Here is an 11,978-nt window from a genome sequence, read left to right as displayed (position 1 = left end):
GCTAAAGGGCACTGTGTTTGCATGCTTTAGAAATACAAAAAAAAAAAAAAAAAAAAAAAAGGAAGTCAATAAACAAAATGAAAAAAAATTTCCTGCAGGATACAAAAATAAGATGTAAAAGATCAAACAGATCTAGTACCATTCTGGGATCCTGATTCAATACATTTTTAAAATATTCCTTATGTGCTAGGTGATAGGTATTTCATGAAAAATCTAAAAAATAGTTTCTGCATTAAATAAATTTCTTTTGTATAGGAATTATAAAGACAGCTAAATCATTCTGCCTGAGTTATCTTTCAAAAATGCATTTTGAAAACTTTGAGATTAATAAAGACAAAAAATCATATAATTTAGCTTTTCAACAGAATACATCTTCAATGTCTACCAGTCTAATTTATTGCCTTTTCACTATAAAAGCTCTGCTGTTATCTCCAACTTATTGGCAATAATTTAAATGAACTCTTCTAGCATATAGAGAGATCATTTTATATATTTATTGCTTCAGGGAACTTCACAGAAGCCCTGTGATCTTGAAAGTGTTAAACTAACCTCCCCAACCCCCAAGTCCCTAGCTTACTAACAGGAAGTGACACAAGACCTTGGGAAGAACAGATTGCAACATATTTCAAGACTCAAAATTCATCTTATAAACATCACTAGCCAGTCAATCACCTGAGGCAAGCCTTGAAATTGTGGGGCTTCTTATGAGGTCAAGAGGGGATAGCATTAAAAAAGATCCATTAGCAAAGACGAATAGTGAACTCACAAAGTTCCTATCCCGATTTTCTACAATAGTTTTTGTTCATATGTCAATGAATCTTCTTGAGGAACTATTCCCAGATGCATACAAAAAAATTGTATTTTTTTTCCTGAAATGTCATCAGGAAAATGTATGTATACATATCTGCATACATATATATATATAAACATATATATAATACATATTTTGTATATATATATATGTATTTATTTATAATATTTATTTGTAATATTTTTGTTTAAATATATAAACAAGTATAATAGATCTTTAGAATTATACGGATATGTAGATACTTATATCCACTTAACGTTGTACATAGATATATACACCTATGTATAATGCTTTAGAAATACACATGCATTATATACAGAGACATATGCATATATAGACAGACAGATAGACAGACAGAAAAATAATCCATGATTATGACTAAATTCAGAGGCTTCCTCCCATAGACTCCTACAACCAGGTGTCTTTTGGGGCATTTATGTTTGGCAAGTTTTCTAATTTATGAATTCATAATCAGCATTAGTGAAAATGACAAATTATAATGTATTCAAATACATATTACATAATTTCATTAACATAACACCATTAGGGAAATCATGTTAATATCTTTTTTAGAAGTTCAGACTGAAAAGTAACATGGTAAGGTGGAAAGAATGGTCAGAGTCAGAGAATGATAGGATCATTAGTGTAGAGCTGGAAGAGACATCAGAGGTCATCTCTATCTCCTCTAACTCCCTCATTTTTTATTATTTTTTTCCTTTTTTTCTTTATTAAAGCTTTTTATTTTTCAAAACATATGCATGGACAATTCTTTAACATTAGCCCTTGAAAAATCTTGTGTTCCAATTTTTTTTCCCTTTGCCCATGCTCTCCCTTAGAAGGCAAGCAGTCCAATATATGTCAAACATAATAGAAATGTGTTAAATACAATATATGCATACATATTTATAAAATTATTGGGCTGCACAAAAAATAAATCAAATCAAACCAGTGGGAAAAAAGAGAGAAGCAAAATAAAATGCAAGTAAATAACAAAAAGAGTGATAATATTATGTTGTGGTCCCCACTCATTTCCCATAGTTCTTTTTCTGGGTGTAGCTGGTTTTCTTTATCACTGGACAGCTAGAACTGGTTTGAATCATCTCATTGTTGAAGAGAACCACGTCCATCAGAATTAATCATCATATAGTTTTGTTGCTGTGTATAATGATCTCCTGGTTCTGTTTATTTCACTTAGCATCAGTTTATGTAAGTCTCTTCAGGGGTCTCTGAAATCATCCTGCTGGTCATTTCTTACAGAACAATAATATTCTATAACATTCATATACCATAATTTATTCAGCCATTCTCCAATTGATGGGCATCCATTCAGTTTCTAGTTTCTTGCCACTGTAAAAAGGGCTGCCACAAACATCCACTTATTTTTTAGAAGATGAAACAAAGGGTTAAAAAGATTGAGTGACTTCCCTAGGATCATACAGATGACAGAAAATATCTGAGGTAAGATTTGAACACAAGTATTATGACTCCATAGTCATCATTGTACTAAGAGTTGAACTCAAATTTCATTTTTGTTATTTACTATATGTTATCTTAGACAAAAGCACTTAATTTCTCTTAGCCACAGTTACCTCTAAAATCTTGACTAACCCTACATCTATGATTTTTAAAATTTCTGTTTCATTTTCTTTTTTAAAAAAAATTGATATTTTGTTTTTATATTACAAAAATTTATAGTTTACTTTAACTTTTTGAGAGGTCCCTTGTAATAAAGTAAAACAACTTAAATAAATTTAATTGTATAATGACATAGTCTCAAAGTCCATGCAACATTCTACATCTCTGGCACTATGTCTCCCCATTTTAAATTAGAACATACTCATTTTCTCTCTCTTTTGCCCCCACAAAATATGAAGGGGAAAGGCAGAGAATGGAGATAAGAGAAGTAATAAGTGTGATGGAGAAAGCTTTGGCAAAGAAATTTTAGTACTAATTCTGTCCCTAGCTGTTTGAAATAAGGCAAGTCATGTAATCTCTTTGGTACCTCCCTTGTACATGGAACTATTTAGAATAAGGAAAAAGATATAATGAGTTTGAAACACCTTAACTCTGTGGAAATCTTACTTTTTCCCTAAAAGTGGCACAAATACAGATGGAATCCCCTATGGCCATATCTGTCCTTGATCTAACAACACTAGTTAACTTTTTTTTTTTCACTTTACTAATTCTGCATCAACTTTTTAGTAATTATCCACATGTGTTCATCTGAAAAGATCTAGCCATATTCCCCATGTACTTTTAATATTTACACATGGGAATTCCTAGGAATGGTTAGGACAAGAACAATAGGAAAACAGACAAAAAACTTTTTTGATCCCATAGTCATCTCTATTAATTTTCTAATTCCTCACTTGAAAAGACTTCCGAGCTCAAATAATTTTCCTATTCCTATCCTGAGAAGCTTTTTCAGCTAAATTAACCTCTTGGCTCCTGGCTGGACTTAATATTGTGCTGATTTTGACCTGAATCTTAATGTTGCTTACTCTCAATTTTTGGTAGAAGTTTGGTCTGATTTGCAAAAATGACAGTACTCAAGCACTCTGCTTTTGTCATCAATTTTCGAAATTATTTAAGTCTTTCCAGATCCCCTGACTCTCACCTGTTTGCTAATATGTTTCATTGATATTACCTCTCATCTATATCTATATACACCACATAGGTCTGTATATATACATATATATATATATATATATATATATATATATATATATATATATATATATATATATATACACACATATATATATATATGTGTGTGTGTGTGTGTGTGTGTGTGTTTGCTTTTATATATGTATATGTATATATGTGTGTATTTGTATATATCTATGTCTATATCTATCTGTACTATCTAGTATGTACATTGTTGTTTGCATGTTGCTTCTCCCATTAAACTCTGAGTTCTTTGGGAATATAAACCATGCTTTTACTATTCTTTCTATCTCAAGTACTTGGCATAGTGCCCATTAAACTGTAAATACTAAACAAATGTGACATTCCATTTCTTGGTTCCAGGCATTTTTTTTCCTGGCTCTCCCTCAGGTCTTGGATTCTCTCCATCTTTAAATCTGCCTCCTGGTTTTTGTTACAATCCGACAAAAATCTTATCTTCTACACAAAGACTTTCCCAAATTCTCTTAATTCTACTCTTTTAACCCCTCCATTATTTAGCCTGCATATAACTTGTTTGTACATATTTGTTCAAATTGTCTCTCTCAGTTGATTGTGAACTTTTTGAGGGTAATGATTCCATTTTCTATTTATATTAACACTATTTAAAATAGTGCCTGCCACACAGTAGGCACTGAATAATAAATGTTTATTGACTGAGTGACCTCTGGCCTAACATAGATAAAACACCTTTTTTTTTTATATAGTTATAAGGATAAGGTATATCCCAGGAGAATGCAAGCTTTTAGAAGGAAATATTTATGTTTTAGTTTTATTTTCCACAATGCTTAGCAGAGTGCTTTACATACAATTGACAAAATAATTACTTGTTGAATGAATACTTTTGAGTCCAAAAAAGTAATTCTCTAAACTAGAGGTATCAAGCACAAGGCATGCCACCCATAGTACTCCCAAGTATAGCCCAAACCAGATTGAAATGAAATTGGGAAATATCTAACATACAAAATAAAAATACAATAAAACACAAAAAATGAATAAAAATATGGTTTTCTAAGTCAATGTGCAGCCTGCAAGGATCCTTCTGTATAGTTTAGTGATCCCCAATTCTAATTGAGTTTATCACCACTGCTTAAAATATTTAAATAACATTGATCATTATTAATCAATATGACAGCAAAAAATTATTGCCTCTGCAAAAAATATGAGATCTTCAGCCTATAATTTGGCTCACACTTCTCTTTCCAGTCAGATTTCACCTTATTCTTCTTGGTGTACTTTCTCTTGCAACTCAAATTGGTTTACTACCTCTTTCAGTAGGTTGATCAGTCAGCTAACAAGCATTCATCAAACAATTATTTTTATAGAGAATACACAACACAAGAAATACCAAGAAATGGGAAAATATTTGAAAAGTATAGTTTCTAACTTTAAGGACCTAACATTCTAATGAGGGAGACAACATGTAAATGGGTATTAAAAGAAAGATACAATGAAATAATCTGGCAAGGTAGGGGGAGTCAAGAAAGTGTTCCTGCAAGGTGGAATTTGAGATGAGTCTTAGAGAGAGACAAGGAAGTTAATACATAGATATATGAGGAAGGAGAGCATTCCAGGCATGAGAGATGCACCATTTAACCTCCTGCCTGCTTCTCTTTGCATAGATGATCTTCTCTGCTTTGGATGCCCTCTCTTTTCATGCTAGTCCTTTATCATGCTTAGCTTCCTTTTAAGTACAACTCAGGTTCAAAAGATCCTTAAAAAAAGACTTTGTTTAATAGCTTTGTTGATAGTGCACTTTCTGCCTTGAGATTATTTCATATTACTTTTGAGCACTGTCACTGGAGTCTGAGTTCATATCCTATAATCCCTTTCTACTTTTTGTGACCTTGGGTCTCAGTTTCCATATCTATAAAATAAGGGGCTAGACTAACCGTGTTATGTTCTCTTTCATCTCTAGATCTGTGATCCTTTGATCCTGGCTGATCTATTTTCTATTTCCTTGTTTGTATATGTGTTGTAACCTATTGCCTCCAAAATTCCATGCTTTCTCCTTCTCCTACCCCCCAAAATAGGAGGTCCTTTAGAAATCAACAAGTTTGCTTTTGCCTTTGTATCCTAAGCACCTAGCACAATGCTTTGCCCATAATAGGAGCTTAGTAAGTTCTTGTAGAATTAATTTATTTGAATGCTATTTGTTTTTAATTTTATATAACCCATTTCACAAAATCATGAATCTAATTAATGAAGATGAAACAGAATATTATAAAGAGAGCTAACTTGAATAGTTTTGTGGATATTTAAACTGAAAACACAAGACAGCAAAAAATTTATTCCCTTTTGGAAATGAAATATCAGGACATTATTCTAGGAAAGGAAGGATAACTACAAAGTACTTGAGAATCAGATAGACAAGCTATTATATCAATGTGATTCTTTCCTCTTAAATATGAAGTCAAAAATCTTTTTCAAATTAGAATTTCCCTTAAAGTATCTTGGAATAATTCAGTAAGGAAGATTTAAAAGTCTATTCTTATTTATTTGTCATATCAATTCATGGCTTAAATCTGTACTCTAACTTTTAATAAAAGAAGAAGGCAAATTTAAAGTCTGTAGTAGATTCAGGAAGAGACTATAAATGGGGCTAGCATACCAATAATGATCTTTTTAGCTGTTGTTCTCTGTTCTTTTCTTTTTTTTTGTCTGAGTTTACAGATAATTTTCTTGCCCATGGTTCTAAAAATAGTTGAGAATGGTAAATACACATAAATGATTTTAATTAATGATATATGAGCAGATATAAGGAAATATACATGTTCAAGAGTGATAAAAGTTATGAATGCTTGAAATTACTCTTTGTGGAAATTATTCAAAATATGAAAATGTAGATGGGGTTACAAAATAAAAGTCTCATTTTGTGCCATTTCTTACCTTTTTAACACCTGTTACTCAGTCCAAAGAAAGTATATTAAACTTTTATTTTCCCCTACTAAGTAGCCTTGCATGACAAAAATTATTTTGAATTTTGAATAAATACTATTAAATATAACTCACAAACATAAGCAAGATTTAAAACTGAAAGGTGATATGACACATTGGAGTAAGGGTTGGCCTTGGAGTCAGGAAGACAACATTTACAATCATTCCTTTGAAATATACTAAATATGTGATTTTAAACAAAAGAAAAACTTTCAGGTAAATCATTAATTAAATTTTACAGCAATTGCTTGTCTTCTCTGGTGAAGGAAATTTGCATGCTAGGAAGGATATCATCTAAACCAATGAAAACATAGACTTGGAATAGCCAGGTGGCCTAGTGAATGGAGTATTGATTCAAGAGTCAAAGGGTTTAGTTCAAGTCCAGCTTCAGACATACTAGCTATGTCATTCTTTTTTTTTTTATTCATTTTTCCAAATTATCCCCTCCCTCCCTCCACTCCCTCCCCCCGATGGCAGGTAATCCCATACATTTTACATGTGTTACAATATAATCTAGATACACTATATGTGTGTAAATACCATTTTCTTGTTGCACATTAAGTATTAGCTTCCGAAGGTATAAGTAACCTGGGTAGATAGACAGTAGTGCTAACAATTTACATTCGCTTCCCAGTGTTCCTTCTCTGGGTATAGTTATTTCTGTCCATCATTGATCAACTGGAAGTGAGATGGATCTTCTTTATGTTGAAGATTTCCACTTCCATCAGAATACATCCTCATACAGTATTGTTGTTGAAGTGTATAGTGATCTTCTGGATCTATTCATTTCACTCAGCAACAGTTGATTTAAGTCTCTCCAAGCCTCTCTGTATTCCTCCTGCTGGTCATTTCTTACAGAGCAATAATATTCCATAACCTTCACATACCACAATTTACCCAACCATTCTCCAATTGATGGACATCCATTCAACTTCCAGTTTCTAGCTACAACAAAAAGAGCTGCCACAAACATTTTGGCACATACAGGTGCCTTTCCACTCTTTAGTATTTCTTTGGGATATAATCCCAATAACAGCAATGCTGGGTCAAATGGTATACACAGTTTGACAACTTTTTGGGCATAGTTCCAAATTGCTCTCCAGAATGGCTGGATTCTTTCACAACTCCACCAACAATGTATCAGTATCCCAGTTTTCCCACATCCCCTCCAACATTCATCATTATTTGTTCCTGTCATCTTAGCCAATCTGACAGGTGTGTAGTGGTATCTCAGAGTTGTCTTAATTTGCATTTCTCTGATCAGTAGTGATTTGGAACACTCTTTCATATGAGTGGAAATAGTTTCAATTTCATCATCAGAGAATTGTCTGTTCATATCCCTTGACCATTTATCAATTGGAGAATGGTTTGGTTTCCTATAAATCAGGGTCAGTTCTCTATATATTTTGGAAATGAGACCTTTGTCAGAACCTTTACTTTTAAAAATATTTTCCCAATTTGTTACTTCCCTTCTAATCTTGTTTGCATTAGTATTGTTTGTACAGAAACTTTTTAGTTTGATGTAATCAAAATCTTCTATTTTGTGATCAATAATGATCTCTAGTTCTCCTCTGGTCATAAATTCCTTCCTCCTCCACAGGTCTGAGAGGTAGACTATTCTCTGTTCCTCTAATCTATTTATGATCTCATTTTTTATGCCTAAATCATGGACCCATTTTGATCTTATCTTGGTATATGGTGTTAAGTGTGGCTCCATATCTAATTTCTGCCATACTAATTTCCAGTTTTCCCAACAGTTTTTTTTCCGAATAATGAATTTTTGTCCCTAATGTTGGTATCTTTGGGTTTGTCAAAGATTAGATTGCTATAGATGTACCCTTTTTTGTCCTTTGTATCTAATTTGTTCCACTGATCTACCGTTCTATTTCTTTAGCTATGTCATTCTTGATAAGTTATTTAATCATGGTCTGCCTCAGTTTCCTAATTTTCAAAATGGGATTAATAATTATAATTACCTTTTAGGATTATGGTAGGGATAAAATGAAATAACATTTTAGAGAACTTTGAAAACTTTAAAATTCCATATAAATACTAGCTATTATGATTAGTCCAAACCTTGAAATTTATAGATGAGAATGCAAGGCCTAAGGAGATTATATATAAAATAGAGAGAATGACAGAGATGAGATTTGACATCAGAGTCTCTGAATACAAAATCATTGAGATCTAGGATTGTAGTTTTGGAATTGCCATACAGTTATTGGGTCTCAGAAGAGTCACTTTATAATTCTGTGATGCCTCAGTATTCTCATATATAAAATGAATGGCCTAGATCAGTTTTTTTTCCTGAGGACCCTTCCAGTTCTAATATTCTAAGTATTTAAATAAATTATCTATACAAATAATATAAACACATCTTGAAAGAAGTTGTTTTCCTACCCAATGTAGACTTCTTCTGAATAGGATCTTTTTCATTTACTTTATATTTCTAACATTTAGCACAGTTCTTAGCTTATAGTAGGCACTGAAAATATGTATGTTGATTAATGCACATAAAAATGAGAAATCATGATAAATGAAGCAAGGGAAAGAAGGAAGATTGTATAGTAACTGTTTATAGCAATTCCCCAACTTTCTAGTTACTATCAAGATGATATTGGTGCTGATACACAATAAAAGACATATCACATTTACTAACATCTCATTGACTTGAAAGAGTTAATGTTCTTTTACAAAGGTGTTGAATGTAAAACAACTTGGGTTCTAGGAAAATGTGGCCCAAAAGATGTTCGGTTACATATTTACACTGGTATCCTCACTCTAATGACATACGCAAGGCTAAAACAATTCTTTTTATTTATTTTTGGAAAACTTCCTGAAGATTTCAAAGAATTATGTAGCAGAATGAAACTTATGATTCAAACTTTTTGATTTCTTTCTTAATTGTTCAGTTTTCCCCTCAGCACCAGTAAGGGAATTGCTTCCAGATTGTTTATGTGCATGTAGTACTTTCATGTTACAGATAGTTTTCTACCAAAAAGGCCTTGCAGATTTCATAGTCAGTATTATATCCCCATGTTGATAGCAGCTGCAGACAGTCACCAGGTTGGTGATTTGTTTTCTTTTCAGCTCCAGGGGTGGAAAAACTCGACCCAGCACAAACTAACTTTTACAGGGCATATGGTTAATGGAAAACTCATGGGATCTCAATTCACTTTTTCTTTCTGTGTGTTGAGAGAAGGAAACAAGTACTAGATAATGTTTGTTCCCTTGTGTAATCTTTTTTTTTAAACCATAATTCTGTGAATAGAGTATTTTATTTTAAGAATGTGAACAGACATGTGATTCAGCAAAATTTAACAAAATAAAAGAGGAGCCAAATGAATTTACTTATTCCCAGTTTCTTTTTTCTTCACCTAACCCTGTGATGTGATCTGAGAACTCTGGACCTGATTTCTGGAGTATTTGTTCTGACCTCACATGCCACATCCATTGTGCATTCTCAGTCATGACATGAAACACCAATTCAAAGAATCTTGAATGTTTACTGTTTAATATCTGGCTCTCCTTGGGCCTGAATTGTAGCAAAATTCCCTAAAAGTTTATTCCCTTTTGGCAGTACTACACTTGACTTTGCTTCCACTAAAAATTTACAACATTATCATGTTGTACTTTGTTTGTCTTGGCCTCCTGAAATATAACCTTAGATCAAATGTCGAGGAATAATTAAGGCTTATAAGATGCAGAATTGTTGGTGATGTCACAACCTCCAAACCACTCATCATTGATAAACCAAAAGGAAGGATTTTTTTGGAGAGGAAGAACATGGGGATGTTTTAATACAGCTTGAAAGGACATTGTTCTAAATATTTAATGAGATATTATAAAAATTTTAAGTACTCAACATAGGAAGTATTAAATGTGCAGATTAATATTTTTATAGTACAAACACTTTTTTTCTCTTATTTAAAAATAATCTAAAGTGTATTTAGAATTTCACTGGAGGCAAAAATATAATTTATGATTGTTGAAAAACAATCTGAAAGTGTGATTGTCATGACCCTCTCTCTCCCTTAAATACATAAGATGTTTATTTGTTGGGTCTCACACCATGTTTTTCATTGCCAAATGACTTCAGTGCCCTTTATTTGTATTTGATTGCCCTGCCATTTTGATTATGTTGTCTGCAGTGCCTCTGATGTAAACTACATTCAAATGGCTAACTTGAAACAACACTGATGTTGAGCAATCATCAGAGATTAACATCAGTTCATGTAAAATGTGACAAGCAAATTGCAGTAGTGCCAAGGTAATGCCTTAAAATGATAGTAGGGTAAAATCTGTCCTTACAACATTAATGTAATCTTAAATCATTACTGTTAGGCCCAATGGGATAGAAGAATGGTTTATTAACAAGATAAGACACTTGTGTTATGTGAAAAAAGGAAGAAATTGAGCTGTTTCTTACTCTTTGACATTTAAAAATTTCTTGTCTGGAAGCCATGAATTCCAGCATATCATATCCACTGTTGACAAAACACCTGACATATATGTATGTATAAATATATATGTATATATATATATATATATACATATATGTATGTATAAATATATATGTATATATACACATATATGTATGTATAAATGTATGTGTGTATATATATGTATGTGTATATATATATATATATATATACTGAAATATGTCTTGAGAAATAAATCACTAACAGTATGAAAGTATGAAAAATATTTAAAATTTATCCTCAAAAAAGAACTACAAGTGATGGGGGTTGAGGTCCCTTTAAGATTCCTTTCTAATTGCCCAACCCATGGCTGACCTTGATTCACAAATCCTGGTCAAAAGCACCCTTTGAATATCTGGGCCCAGCCCCACTATCAGCTCAGCTTCCCCCAGCCATCACCTGATCTGAGGTAACTGAAAAGCCCTCCGAGAGCGTAGGGGTACCGCCCATCATCTTCTAGATATAAAGAGCCAAGCAGGAGCCCTCTTTTCGGGAGCCCTCTCAGCCAACACATGGTATCTTTCCAGCCATGTAAGGGTTCCTGCCCGCCCAGCGGCCACCTCTGGCCCTGGCATCTTTCTAACTGAAGTTTACTTCCAATTTCTACAATAAACCTTTTATTTATCAATCTAGGTTTTCAGGCCTGTAAATTCATTTTACAGGGGACACTGTGCCTCATGGGATTATCTATGTGCCGAGAAATGGGGTTCCCCCTTTCCTTTCCCTCGTTACAACGATCAAAATAATTAATTATCCACATAAGAGAAAAACAGACATGCACACACATTGGAAAATACCTGAAGATAATATTTCTTAAAGAATCATGTATATTATAAGATCTACAAATTTATGGATTTATTAATATATAGTATATAGTTTATAATATAATTCTTCTCTTAAGCCTTTCTTCCCATATTCATAATTTCATAAAATTTTCCAATCATTTTAAAGCGTCTCACTTCAGGGTTTGAATGGTGGCAGTAACTGATCATAGTCCCTTGATTATTAAACCTATGCAAAACAAACTCAGAAGATATCATTCAGTTTACAGGAACATTAAGAGT

Source organism: Sminthopsis crassicaudata, chromosome 3 (assembly GCF_048593235.1).
Source record: "Sminthopsis crassicaudata isolate SCR6 chromosome 3, ASM4859323v1, whole genome shotgun sequence".
Classification (NCBI taxonomy): domain Eukaryota; kingdom Metazoa; phylum Chordata; class Mammalia; order Dasyuromorphia; family Dasyuridae; genus Sminthopsis; species Sminthopsis crassicaudata.
This window is presented reverse-complemented; position numbering follows the sequence as displayed.